The sequence below is a fragment of the Mus musculus genome, chromosome 1 (assembly GCF_000001635.26).
Source record: "Mus musculus strain C57BL/6J chromosome 1, GRCm38.p6 C57BL/6J".
NCBI classification, from domain to species: Eukaryota; Metazoa; Chordata; class Mammalia; order Rodentia; family Muridae; genus Mus; species Mus musculus.
In genome coordinates, this window is record NC_000067.6 from 193,763,310 (window position 1) to 193,778,130 (window position 14,821).

The window sequence follows — 14,821 nt, forward strand, 5'->3', positions numbered from 1 at the left end:
AAGATTTATTTTTATTATATGTATATGAGTGTTTGCTTGCATGTATGCCTCTATGTGTACAGGAAGTGCGCTCAGAGGCCAAAGCAGGGCATAGATCCACTGGAACCAGAGTCTATGCTGGTCCTGGGAACTCAACTCCAGTCCTCTGCAAAAGCAGCCTACACTCTCAGCTGCTGAGCAATTCTTTCAGCCCCTCAACATATAATTTTAAACCTTCTCCAACTCTCTTCTTGCTGGAAAGTGACAATGAGATTCCGGATGTCTGGTGTCATTCTTACCCTGATACCTTTATACATAAGTTTTCTTTTCTCTTTACACCACTGACTTTTCAAGCTTTTCTGTCCTGTATTTTCTGGTGTTTAAATGTGGTAATGCTTGGATGTCTTGGATCTGAGGTAGTTTTAGGAAATTCTCAGCCATTGTTCTATTAAACTCTCCTCTGGGTTTCTCCCTCATCTGCTGTGCTTCAGCTGGGCTCCTTTTGATGAACAGTTCTTAGAGCCCCATCTGGACTTAACATTCTGTTTTTCACCCATATTTCAGCTTTAAGGCTTTCTAACAATTTCTTCTTAAACTTCTTTCATTTCTATCATTTTCTTCTTTCTTGTGATTATATTTTCATCTTGCTCACTCTACCACCTGTTCTGCACACTGTTTACTCTTTCAATTTCTCAGCAGCATATGAATATTAGTTGTTTTAAATTCCTTCCTAATAGTTCTGGTATCTCTGCTCTAACTCTTCTCTTTATGCTTTCTTTTGTTTCTTCAAATTATACCTTTTGTCTTTTAATTCATGTTGTAATATTTTTATGAAGGCCAGGTGTGATATGCTGGAAAGAAGAAAATAAGACAGTCCTTTAATATGAGCTTTTGTGCCTCTTCATCTCTAGGTTAGATTATATTTATAATCTTTGGTAGGTGTCAGAGGCAAGAATTTGTTCTGGCATTGTAACAGTGTTAATCACAAACTTGGCAGGATCTAGAATCACTTAGGAGATAAGCCTCCAGGAATACCTCTGAGAAATTACTCAGCTTCTGGGCTTGGATGTGAAGGGCTATGTTGATGGAGTTAATTGAGATGGAAGGCTGTTGAGGGCAGGAACTGTTAAGAAAAACAGCAGGGGTTGGGGGTCTGAGGAGGTGGCCCAGCAGTTAAGAGCACCCCTGCTCTTGCAGAGAACCAGGTTTCATTCCCAGCGCTTACATAGCAGCTCACAACTGCTGGAAATTCCAGTTCTGGGAGATCCAATGCTTTCTTCTAGCCTCCAAGGATACCATACACACACTGGGTACACATATATACATGTAGGTAAACATTTATGCACATAAAAGGAATAGAAGAACAGCATGCTTCGGTGGTATTAAAAAATTGCTGCCACTCTGTCCCATAAAGACACATGGGGTTGGTCTCTGATTTCCACTGTGAGATCCTGGTAGTCCTGAGCATAAGCCTCAGGCATGTTTATCTGAATCTCTAAAGCTGGAGTTTTTACTTCAGCCTCATGCATCCTTAACTTCCAGTGCTCAGTTCATTGCAGTTGAATCTTGCTACAGGAACACTGGTTCTGTGAAGGTAAATAGCCCCCAGACTTCTGCTCCAGGAAGGTCTGGTTCTTCACATCCACACCATGTTTCTTTCACTGCAGCATCCATCTTCTCTGTGCCTTTAATTCTCTTGTGGATCTAAGATAAGGTGTTAATTTTCATTTTGTCCACCTGTTTTCTTCTGAGGATAAAATTAGTGACTCCAGTCTCCTTCATACTAATCTTGAGACCCCTCTCCTCAAGCATTTAATTCCTTTAAGTAATAGAAATAAACATATGAGGTTTCACTTCTAAGGACTTTGATTTCTGAAGTCATCTAGACCCTGTCTCTGCTTCTTGAAGTTTAAGTTGGTCTCATCCTTTATGCCAGTTTCTTTATGTGAGTGAGACACTTGGCTGAGACACTTGGCCACCTGTGCCCAAAGGCACGATTTTCGAAGGCTCTGAAGATCATCCTTTAGAGCTAACCAGACTTTGTCTTTTAAGGTACCCAGGAGGATGCAATCAGACTTGACATTTTTGCATACAAATGTGAGCAATTTCCACTCAATGTGGAACCTGCTTTTACAGCAGAGTCTCTCTCTTTACACATCCAAGCAGACTTTTCCCTCTCTCCACATATCCCATCATCCTCCCTACTTGCCCTGTTGGGGGTTATATTAACTTCTAAAGAGCCTGAACACCAAAAGTGGTGGGGGTAGCTCTTTTCTGCCTAATGTATGTACATGTATGCATATACATGTATATGCTTATGTTTTATATGCATGCATGTATTTGTTATATGTATATATGTGTACATGTGTGTCAGTATGTATGTGCACATGTTTATATAGTTTGTATGAAAGAAGATTGCTTTATGGGATTCTAGTTGACTAGTACTTGAGTTTTGAGTTTGTCTTTTTATATCTGTAGAACTTATCATAACTCTAGATGGCTTTATAGCCATCTTACCTTGGTACTTTAAGGGTAAAAGTGGGACCAAATGGTAGCTTGTTCCCCTAAGTCCTAAATTTTTTTTCTATTTTAAGCCTGGCAACAGCACATCTTTTTAACTCCTTCATACTTTAAACATATTCTATCTAACATCTTACTTGCTCAGACTACATATCCTTACCCACCACTGTGAGAAGCAGATGTCCCCTGCATGTATTCAAAGTGTTCCCTGCTTCCTTTCAGATTTTCATTCAAAGATCTGTGATCACCTCAAAGCTAGCACATACTTACAGAACTAGAGCCAAGTCTTAGACAGCTTAGGTCTTCTCAGCTGTCAATTCTGTTGCATTTGCTTTGGTTCTGGTCTTGGTAGTAGAGTGGGGTGCAACTGTGTTATCATCTCAATCAGCAGATCTCTAGCTAACAAATTCTGTACATCTAAGTCATCATTTCCCCTCTAATTGCAACTTCTGTCTTTAAGCCAATTAGACTCTTTGGGGGCAATTTGGGTGAGAAATTTTCACAGATAAAAAATTAAAACCCAAAGACAAACAATTTTGAGGTTGAGTACTTAACTTTGAAAGAGCTATTTTTACGTTTGAGTTTCTGTAACTCAGATTCCTTTAATGTTAACATACCATAAGTCCACACTACAATGATTAAAAACTAATAAATCAAAATTATGTCATGCTGATATCTCTCAATTTTTTACAGATTTCCTGAGTTTTTTCTTCACTTTCCTGTCTTTCAGAACCTAGTCAAGGCTCTACATTGCATTGAGCTGTTTCACTTCTCTATCCTTAGTCTCTTCCAGGGACAACTCTTTAGTTTTCTCTTGTCATTCATCCCTGAGGCACTCTGGAGAACTCTCAAGTTTCATTATAGACTGCCTTTTACTCTTTGGATGGAGTGTTGTAGCACCCCCCCTCTGCTCTTAGTTTTCAATATGGGGAAAAAGGAGGGTCATGAATTCAAAGTTAATGTAGGCTAAATGAGACTCTGTCTCAAGAAGAAAGAAAAATAAAATAATGTCTCTTCTTTTTTTTTTGCCATATGTTTTCTCATGATTAGGTTGAGGCTCTTCATATTAGGACCAAAGCACCACAGACACAATATACCCCTCTCTGTAGGTCATGTTAGCATTCATGATACTGATGTGACTTGCACCTGGTGATGTTAACTTGGTTGATGGAGACCTATCAGCTTCCTGTGCTGCAACGGAGTCAATTTCTTTACAATTAACACACACTTGGTCAAAGATTTCTAGAGATGAAACTTGAGGTCCAACTTCTAATACCAGGAAGCAAGGAGAGTTTCAGGAGGTTAAGAAGGTAGAAGAGGTGGAGAGGAGCCATAAGACATACTTTACTCACTTTGGGGGAATGCTACCATACATACAGTTACTACGCAGGAAGCTACCACTAGTCACCCAGATATAAGCTGGTACACTCAGGCCATACATATGTCGGCCTAATCTCACAAATAAAATGGCATACAGGCTGTACAGAGGTAAACACATAGGCCTACAAACAGACAGACCTGGACAAGCTAGTGAAGACTAAAGCAAAAGTTTATACATCTAACCTCAAGAACATATTTCTATAAATCCACACAAAAGTGGCTTTCTGCCAAAACTTGTTATATAAGAAATTCCATCACTATTTACTTTGGGGGTCCCTGAAATTCTATGCCATCCATTTTATACTGACTCATAGCCTCCTAGATGTCCAGCAGTAGCCAATTTTGCCCATGTTAGAGATTCTTATCAGTGACATATTGCTTAAGCATAAACTGGCCTGATCAACCCTTGGTTTTCAGTAGACATGAACACTATTTCCTTCAAACTTTTTGCCCACGTACTCACTACTCATTAATTGCTTTCTGCGTTGTTTCCCTTTTATGAGGTGGACTCTCTGGAGACAAAGTCATGTCTGATTTTAATTCCTCCCCAAGGATCCATGTGATGATTTAAAGGGGTTTAGGTTGAAATCAGAAGAGAGATTTGATATATGGGTGTTAACTGGTGTGGAAAAGTTCTGTCTCAAGGTAGAGTACAACCTGGAATTATGGATCATTGGTATAAATGAAACCCAGATGTGGCCACAGCTAGTTAAGACCAGAACAGCTCATTAGCAAATAAAAAGGAAACTTGGACAAGATATATGGCCTAAAGGCAGATAAATTCATAAAACAGCTTGTTGTCTTCAACTCATAGAAAGTGAAATGCCAGGAACATTGGTCAGGGCTGTGTAGATGCTTAGAGCTAACAGTGCTGGGAAGAAGAGTGTCATACAGGGGCTTTTCAGAGTTCCTTCTAGCCAATCCATGTAAGAATTCACATTATAAACAGTCAGTTCATGTACATGCTATAATCATCTAAGGTGAATCATTGGGTTGTATCCACCGTGGGGGTTCCCATCTGGACCCAGCTATCTTTGCTGGTGCTTTGCTTTGCTGAGTGTGTCCACTGAAGAGCTGGTATAGAATGTGTCTCTGAAGCATCCAGTCATGGAGGGATATAGAGACCATTGATCACAAGCCCCCCTGTTATATGGTCACAAATTCAAGGGTAAAACTTCTGCCTCTTTCTTGGTGTGTAGACACACACAGCAAAGCCAAGCACCAGCAAAGACAACTGTTTGTTCCTTCTACTCTGAGAGGGTGATTTTGATAAGGGGCAGGTACAGAATAACTCAAAAGAACAAGGCAGAGTTATTCTCCCTTTCACCTTCTCCTAGCCAGGAATCCTTCGGTGAGAAGTGAAAGGGTAGTCAGTGTTCTCACAGATTCCCTATTTTTCTTTTCCTCCTCTGAGATGGATAATAGAGGAGGGACAAGATGAAAAAGAGGGAGTGATGCATTAAGCAAGGAGGAACATATTTTTATAGCTGGCATCTTTCAGAGAGCTTAGAAAGAAGGGTAGGGACTTGGCTAAATGCTCCTTGCAGCTTACTCTGTGTGACAATGAAGAGTCATCCATCCAAAAGCAGGTAACAACTGCTGGGAGGCCCTCAGTTGCTTAGTTCTGTCAGTACCTTTGTGCTGACAGTGTGAACACCACATGTTTGACAGTGGGAGAGCAGAGCACCTTCAGGACTGATACCTTATCTCAGAACCTCCCGTTGTCCCTTCATAATCTTATGTGTGAAAATGTCACTTCTCTTAAGAAGCATCATATAGCCAGTCAACATTCCTTTGTAAAAGAAACACTGACTAGGTATTTTTGAAGCCTTGGTCTCTGTAGTAGGTTTCTGCTGCTGTTTCAACACACTATAATGATCTTAGCTGCTGTCCTGTAACTAAATCTCAGGTGTTTGTATTCCTTCCTTCAGAAGAATCTGTTTCTGATTCTTGTAGTTTGTTGGCAGTTCCCTCTTGTATCTACACTTTCTTTCAATTTGTCATTAGAGGATAATTCTTAGCTTTAGAGTCACCCTGCATGCCTTGGCTTCTGTCCTATATCATCAAAACTGGCACTAGCAGTCCAGTCTGCACTCTCCAACCTCATCTTCCATCTTAATTGCTTGCTTCCCTATGTCATATCTTTTTCACAGACCCCAGCTACAGATATTGCTCATATTTAAGGGATCAAGTGATTAGGTTGGATACAGCAGGATAATCCAGAATAATGTACCTGTTTTAATGTCTGTAGCATTAATTAAATCCGCTTAGTCCCCTTTGCATTGTGATATAATATAGTACTATTCATGGGCTCCAGAATTTAAGGCTATTATTTGATTTCTCATAAGCTCAAATAGCAGAAGAGGAAAAGGGAAGAGATGAAAGGGTAGAAGAGGTCCTGGAACGTTGCCCACAACAAAACTGCAGGAGGAAACCACTCAGAATGCGATCCAGAGTACAGCATGTGTGGGTCCCATGAGTCGGTAGGAGATAGGATTAAACCAAAGAAGACAGATGGAGGCAGTAGGGATGGAAGACAGCACTATCCTCCTACATGTAGCTAGGCTGTGTTGACAACAGGGAGTGGGATTGATACCTGGAACATTCAGCTTATCTGAAGAGTGTATGGATCTCTACCTCCAGAGAGGCAGCTGCAGAACATGATGACTTTGAGTCACTTGTTTTGCCACTCTCAAATACCCTTTCTCTCAGAACCCCTCTTCAAGCGGAGGCTGGTCCCTGGCAATTAGATCTGTATAGTATAATGGACCCCAAGATTGTCATCTCACGCTTGCTCAGCCTACTTTCACTCCAGCTGTATACCAGCTCTTCAGAGGAACACAGGAGACTGAAGTTCAACTATCTAAAGCAGGGCTTCTCAGCCTTCCTAATGCCTCGGCCCTTTAAAACAATCCTCATGCTGTGATGATCCCCAATCATTAAATTATTTTTTGCTACTTCATAACTGTAATTTTGCTACTGTTATGAATCATTGTGTAAATATCTCATATATAGGATATCTGATATTCAATTCCAAACAGGTTGTGATCCACATGTTGAGAACTCTGGTAAAGGAATGTCAGTTTGACAATATTCTCTTGTGCAGGCTTTTCCCTCTCCAGTTTTAACCCTCCATCCTCATTACTTGATTCCCATTTCATGAAATTGTTTTCTAGAGGAAATGACTTGCATATAGCCCTGGTTCAATGGTTTCTGAGGCACATTCTTATCTTAGCAGGTGAAGCTGGAGAAATTCTGAGTCAAGATCAAAAAGTTTTTAATAAGAAAAAGACTGACCTCAGACACGAATTAGAAGTCAGGCCTGGGAGAAAGCCTAAGGCATCTTTCAACATGACACCTGGCTCCTGGAGAGCCACAGGGCTCTATAACACCACCACAATGGTGGTCCAGACTATAGACTAACAAAAGCATAACACTGGCATCATATTAGTGTAATAAACAGCTTATATGGGCATCACGAGGAAACTAAGCAGAAAGTTCGTGATTGTATCAATTACTCAAATGAATTAATTGTAGTATTTTGTATCTCCTCTTCCCCTTTTATTTTTAGTTAGGAATAAGCAGGCAGAGCAATATCTCTCATCTAAAATATATAGTTTGGCTGGAGATAAAGCATAACAGTTGCTTAGCATGCACAAAACATTGGAAAATGTATGATAGTGTCTGGAGAAAGAGAGGTCTTTAGGAGTACCACAAAGGCCAGGCAACCTAAGGTTGGTATAAACACAGCCCAGCTTCCATTCTAAGGACCATTCAGCTGGAGCCTTAACACCCTTGAACTGCAGTTGTCTTATCTGACATTGGGTATAGTAAACATTTTGTTCTTGGTGTTAGAGGAATCAAATGACAAGATGCACATACACCCCAGTTAACAGACATACACTGAGAACAGGACTTTTCTGGACAATTAGAGGCAGTGCTATATGCCCTTGACACTGAAGAATTCAGGGTAATGAAAACACACATTTGTATGTGAATATGTAGAAGGAAAGTCACAAGTAGTATAATCTGAGGAACTCAGGGAGGAACAAATCAATAATCCTGTTTGGGAAATGACAGGCTGCAGTTTAATTTAGAGGATTAGTACTGTTCTTCAGGCACAGGAAGAAGTAAAAATGAAAGGTGCAGAAGAGACATTTCATGAGAATGTGGGAACACAACTGAAGGCATGCAGTGTAAAAGTGAGAGACAGAACTAAGAAAGCCAGAGGCTTGTTTGGGACTTGTTAGACTCAGAGTTCCATGAGACCAGTGTGTTATTATCCTATAAGTGGCTGCAATTAGAAGTCAGAGACTTGGGTGAGAGAATGTAACTAGACAGGATTTGGACTAATTTGCATGCCTGCAATTGTTGCTAAGAGAGCGGAAACAGTACTCAGGAGGCAGGTGTGTTGAGGGTAGACATAATTGGCTCAAGGACAAAAACCTGTAGAATAGCAATGTGTAAGTGGCCAGGGAAAGGAAGATGACCTTGCATGCAAATTTATACCTTAGAATTGAGAAATCAAGACACAAAAGTATAATAAATTACAAGTCAGTTATGGATAGATAACCAGGCATATATTTAAAAGTAAGGGTATGAGAACGGTGAGGTCCATGTCAATGAGAGATGTGGAAAGATGTGCAGGTATTTATGAGAACTTCTTGGGAAAAATTTGATCCATGATTTACATTATCTCTCATTTGAGTTCAAAGGGGATTTGCTGGAGAGCTTGATGTACAAACTCCATCCTCAAGAGAACTCCAACTCCATCTAATTTGTGCCTACAGAATTACTGAGCGATTGGTTGGCTGAGATGGCCACTCCAGGTGCCACTGCATTTCCTCCAGGTGTGTACAAATCCTTGCAGGACATAGAGGTCAATGTGAGAACATTGTGTTATCTGAAAAGTTGTCTTGACCAAGAAATCTGACTTACCAGTTTCCTATTCCTGAAACAAACCCCTAAAGTAACATTTTGCAAGGAGTCAAACTGTCTCTATGGTCTGGAGATTTTAGTCCATGATCAGTTGGCCCCATTGCTATGAACCTGTAGGATCCACCCTGACCAGAGCAAAGCTGCTCAGGATCGCAGAAGAGAAATAAAGGGCTCAGAACTCCATAGTCCCCCTTGACTGCACAGCACCACTAATAACCTAAAGACCTCCAACAATGAGGTCCCACCTTACCCTACCACTTCTAATGCTACCAGATAGGGGACCAAGCCTTTATGAATAGATAAACGTTATAGCAAAGCCTTATGTTAGAGAATGTCCTATGTAGCTTCAGTCAGAGATCTAGCCTCCTCCCCCAAGCCTGCAAGTTTATTCATGAAAGAAGAATTAGCTTTAAATTTCTGCCAGGTCTTGAGATAACAAAACTACTTTAAGACAGGAACAGGCAGGAAGCAAGTATTGCCCTCTTTTCTTCTTCTACCTCCCATAACTCAAGCATGTCAGGATTCAAAATGGCAGTTAGGAACAGTAAGGGAAAGAGCAGAAGTCAACTTCACTTCTGTTTTGCTGGCATCTTCTTTTCTTCATGTTCTGTTGGGGTGCACAGACAAAATCAGGGGGTCTGTGCCTTTAAAGAGTTATCACTCCTCTTGAGAGTGAAAGACCAATTGATATTTAAGAATTTCTAATTTCCACATAATTTTCTTTGGCTGAGAGAATTTGTTGGTTCTACCTAGTTCCCAGGAATAACTGTCCAGAGTCTTACCCAGGAATATGCAAAAGACATTTTCCAAAGTCAAAATATAAATAGACAAAGAGATACCAAAAGTAGACTTATATTGCACAAGTTTCAAAATTCCAAGGTTTGACATAGGAAGATTCAAAATTATTTTAAAGGAGAAGCTAAGAAGCCGCAGAGGGGCAAGGGTCAATTAGGCTGTAGAAGGGAAGTAGAGAAGAGCTTAAAAACAGAACTGGAAAAGAGACAGGTATTCCCTCTAACAGTGAATCCAGGCTAAATTACCTATGAAGTCATAGTATCTCCCAATCCCAACCCATCAGACTGGAGGCTTTGGAATATACTAAAATGTGTGAAAAATGAGCCCCTACTGGGAGAGAATCTCAAAGCTGCTGTAAGTGCATTGGGCACTATGGAAAGAGGAGTGAAAATGCAGGTAACGTGAAGTTTGTTTGACCCTTAATGAACTTTAACTGCTGCATATGGACTGGCATGATGGGTCAGAGTCTTGAGAATTTAATTTATGGAGTTTTTACACATGCAGCACTGGAAAGTTCCCCAGTCTTTGATGAATGCACTGGAGCAATTTTCTTGAGAGGGATTTCCACTTTCGTATGAGGGGAGTGTTCTACAAGGAAAGTAGGATTCATGGGGCATAGGACAGAGGGATGATCATTGCACTGGGCATTTGCCAAATGCAATATAGTGAAAGTGTAGAGACAGGTCTGCAGACTGAATAAATATTCCAAGGCATGAGGAATGGAGATCAAATCCAGTCCAGGAGCCTAAAAACTCTCAAGTGACCCTAAAAGTTGTCAAACAGCCTTCGAAAGAGAGAGATGCTCTTCACTGTGACAAGTTAGCATCAAGGAAATCTACAGATTGTTGCATGCACAGACTCTGATTGTTGCTCAAGGAAAAAACCTTACTTCATCCTCATAGTAATTGACATTGTTGGGAAATTTGATGCAATTCAAGTTGCCCCAAATACCAGAATCAGCTGACATGCATTCTAGATTCAGTCTGTGTTTCAAATCTTAATAGCCTGACATAGGAAGAGATATTTTCTGAGGACAAATATAATTTACTTTAGTTTCTACTGTCTTTTTACACATGAAATCTTGAATATGATATGAACTTGCAAAAATAGGAAGAAGCTTGATAATGTGAACTATAAGAGATAACTGTGGGAGACCCATAAATGACCAAGATATAGGAATTAGAAGATGAAGATTTTAAATGAACCATTATAAAGATAAAAGATTCAGCATAAATTAAAGTATAAAGGAAAACCATGTGGAAATATTAGAAATGAGAAATATAGTATCAGAAATAATCTATTCAGTGATGTGCTCACTAGTAAAACGTTAATTTTTATAATTTTTCAAAATCAACAAAAGACATCAACTCAAAGAACCCAAAAATTCATCAAATTCCCAAAATAGAATAAACACAAAGTAAATGAAACAAATGTGTAATTATCAAACTGACAGCACAGTGTATAAAACAGAATTGGGCCAGCAAAATGGCTGGACAGATAAAGGGCTTGCCTGGTAAAGCTGATGATCCGAGTTCGATCCCTGCAACCCACCCACATGAAGATGGAAGGCAAGAGCCTGCAAAATTGTCTTCTAATTTCCACACTCAAACTGTGACGTACAGTGCCCACATGGCACATCATATGGGTGCATACATGTACACACACCAAACAATAATACTTAAAAAAAATCTTAAATCAGTTAAATCAAAGTGATGTGTTATACACCATGGTGAGATCATAAGAATGATGGCTGGCATTAAAAAGATCAGTATTGGTTCAGGACCCCCCAAGATCAAGTTGTAAGCAAGGAAGAGTTTTATTTACCCAAGAGGTACAAAGGGCAGGGAATAAGAGATGAAGGCAGGAGATAGAGGATGAGGGAATAAGGGAGAGAGTGTAGGAGTATTTGTCCTCGAGGAACAAAAGACTGCCTCTAGATAGAGAGGAGACAGACATGGCCCATAGGAAAGTGGCTGTTTATAATTGTAAAGGGGGGATCCCTGTGTTATGATGAGGTGTTTAATTTTAATTGGGCATTTTAATTAGATGAGTCAAAGCGTGCTTTTGGTTGCTGGACTTAAATATGTTGATAGCTGGACCTTGGTAGCCAGCCTCAGGAGGAGGATGTGGCCAAAGAAGGGAGTAGACCTTGGGGCTAGCTTTAGGAATATACTCTAATGGTTTTTATCAAGGTAGGGGGAATAGGGGAGGACAGCCCTCCAACGACATATTTGCCATGCTCTGGCTATCTAGAGTCCCTTCCCACATCCTATCAGAAATAATGAAGAGTACCTGTCTTGGAAATAACAACAACACTAACACCACCACCACCACCACCACCACCACCAACAACAACAATGCAAACCACACAAAAGAGTGACAAAGAAAACAAAGCAAAATATTATCCTTTAGTTTGTATCTAATAAAATTATCTTCGTTATTTTTTACAGTCAGTTACAAATAGATAATTCCTCTCTAAAAACACTTGTATTTGTTACCAAGTTGAAACATTGTTTCCCAAGAAAAGAAAGAACAAGGCAACAAAGAATTAACCTGTGAGCACAAAAATCCTTTTATATTTAAATTCTCCTGAAAGGATTTTGACTATTAACACACACAAAATGATAGCAACTTAGGCTAGTGTGAAGAATTAACTGCTGTCTTGTGTGTCCTGCAGGAAGGATCAGGGCCAAAAATTTCATTAGGATGCAGATTGTAACAGGGATGATGCCAAGATACAGTTTGTAAAATCAGACCAGTACATCCACAACCAACAGAGACGAAGTGTGGTTAAAGAAAGAGATAGGGAAAATAAGTATTTTTAGCTTGTTGGCATTTTCTTATTTCTTACTACTAATTAGGAGTTACAAATATAGAAGAGGAGAGGCAACAGAAAATTCTACAGTATTGGTTGGAGGTGGAGGGCCTGTTGTAAACTCATGGCTGTGTTTATCTAAACATATCTAGGATGATACAGGAATAGAAACAAATGTGCATATGTACACACTTCATAGCTTTGCCCATCAAGAAGACATAAAAATCAATGACACTTCAGGAACAATGGACACAGCTAGGTTTTGCTTTTTAAGTGTCACTCTCAATTTAGGGAAATCAGAGCTTCTTAAAAAAATATTTGAAATTGGGTCACAGGTCCATAACATCATTATGTGATGGAACATAAGATAGTGGTCATAGATTGACCAGCACATCACAGAGATATAAGAGACTATGTAAGAGACTTCTATTTTGGATATCTACTGAGTAAATTAGAGATAATTTGGACATCAAAATAAGTAATAGTTACTGAGTCATTCCATAAAGAATCTATAATTCCATACTAGTACAAATGATGGAATAAACAAAACTAACAAATATTTAAGTACTTAAGTAGTTACGTAGGCATTTTTAAAACTTACCATGTCTCCCCCACTATTTTGCCTTTTGACACAGGCAAGAATCACCAATGAATTTTAAGATTAGCAGATTACCATTAGAGTAAGAGCAATGTATTTATATATTAAGAACACATCTCCCACACCTTGTTAATTAATAAGTACAAATGCATACTAAGTAAGCTTGTAGTCAAGATACCTACTAAAGTTCACTTTAATCAAAAGGCCAAAGTTAATAACGCCGGTGTGAGATTGAGCAGTTTTCCCGCATGTCCTGACATGTTTCATGGAGAAGAATGTAGAATCACTGTAAAATATTACTGCAGAAAACATACAACCAGGATGCAAGTGAGAGAGGGAATATTCATCCGCCTCTCAAGGTCTCCCCTTGTGACTGGCTACAGTGACAGTAGTGGATTTTTTGGCCTTATGTTTATATGTTTAGTGCTATACAGTAATGGGAAGCTGTGGAGGATCAGGGCAATAGGGTGCTAGGGTCCAGAGCAAGCGAGATTTTGAAAAGTCCTCCTTGTTCATCAGGCATTTTAAACACCAATTAAGGACTTTTTTTTTTTTAAATGACTACTGAACTCGTTTAGGACAAAAGACACTTAGAAAAGTCAAAACCCATATTATCACCTTAGTACAAACATTTGTAGCTATATAAACTGTTTTCTTTTAAATACCATCAGAATCTTAATTTGAATGAGTTGGATTTTTTCTTTTGCCCTGTTAATTAAATTATCTTTGAGTATTAGTGTTGTGCTAATTAGTTTTAATTGTCAATGTGATACAACCTAGAATCAGCTGCGAAGAGTATTAATGTAGAATTATCTAGATCACATTGGTCTGTGGTCATTTAAGTGGAGGGTTTTCTTGGTTGTCAATTGATGTAGAAAGAACCAACCTTCTGTGGGCAGCACCATTCTCTAGAAAGAGATCCCTAAAGAACATATAAGTGGAGAAAGCTAGCATGCTCTAGTTTTATATCAACTTAACATAAGCTAGAGTCATTTGGTTAAGTGGGAACATCAATAGAGAATATGACACACTGTCTTATTGGCCTGTGGGCAACCCTGTGGCACAATTTCTTGTTAGTGATTAGTATAGGAGGTACTAGCTCACTGTGGATATTACTAGTCCTGAACTGGCAGTCTTAGGTCCTATAAGAAAGCAGGTTGGGCAAACCATGAGGAACAAGCCAGTAAGCAACATTCTTCCATGACCTCTGCTTCATTTCCTGCCTTGAGTTATAGTCATGTGATATATATATATATATATATATATATATATATATATATATATATATATATATATATATATATGATAAATAAATACTTTTATTTCCAAGTTGCTTTTGGTCATGATGTTTTACCACAGCAATAGAATGCCTAACGAATACATCTAGCAGGAAAGTAGAATGCCTTCATTTCTCTCTGCTCTTGACTGTGGATATGATGTGATTAGATGCTTTGTGTTCCTGCCTCAACCTCTTCCCAATTATGGACTGTAAAAGGGAGTTATATGCTGAATAAATCCCCTTCCCAGAAATTATTTTTTGTTGAGTATTTTATCACAGCACAGCAACATAAATGAAACCAAACCAGGTGGGAACATGGAGCATGTAGCACTAAGGCAGATCCATTCACAAAGGAAGGTCAAGGGCGCCTGATCGTCAAGGATCCCTGTAGAAGAAAGCAACAGCGTGGAAGTTGAAGATTGAAGGAAAGAAACTCAACTAAAATTTTTCTGCCCCCTTTCCCCACTGCCTCATTATCTCAGCTATTTGCCTTCACATCCTGAAAATACACCCAAGT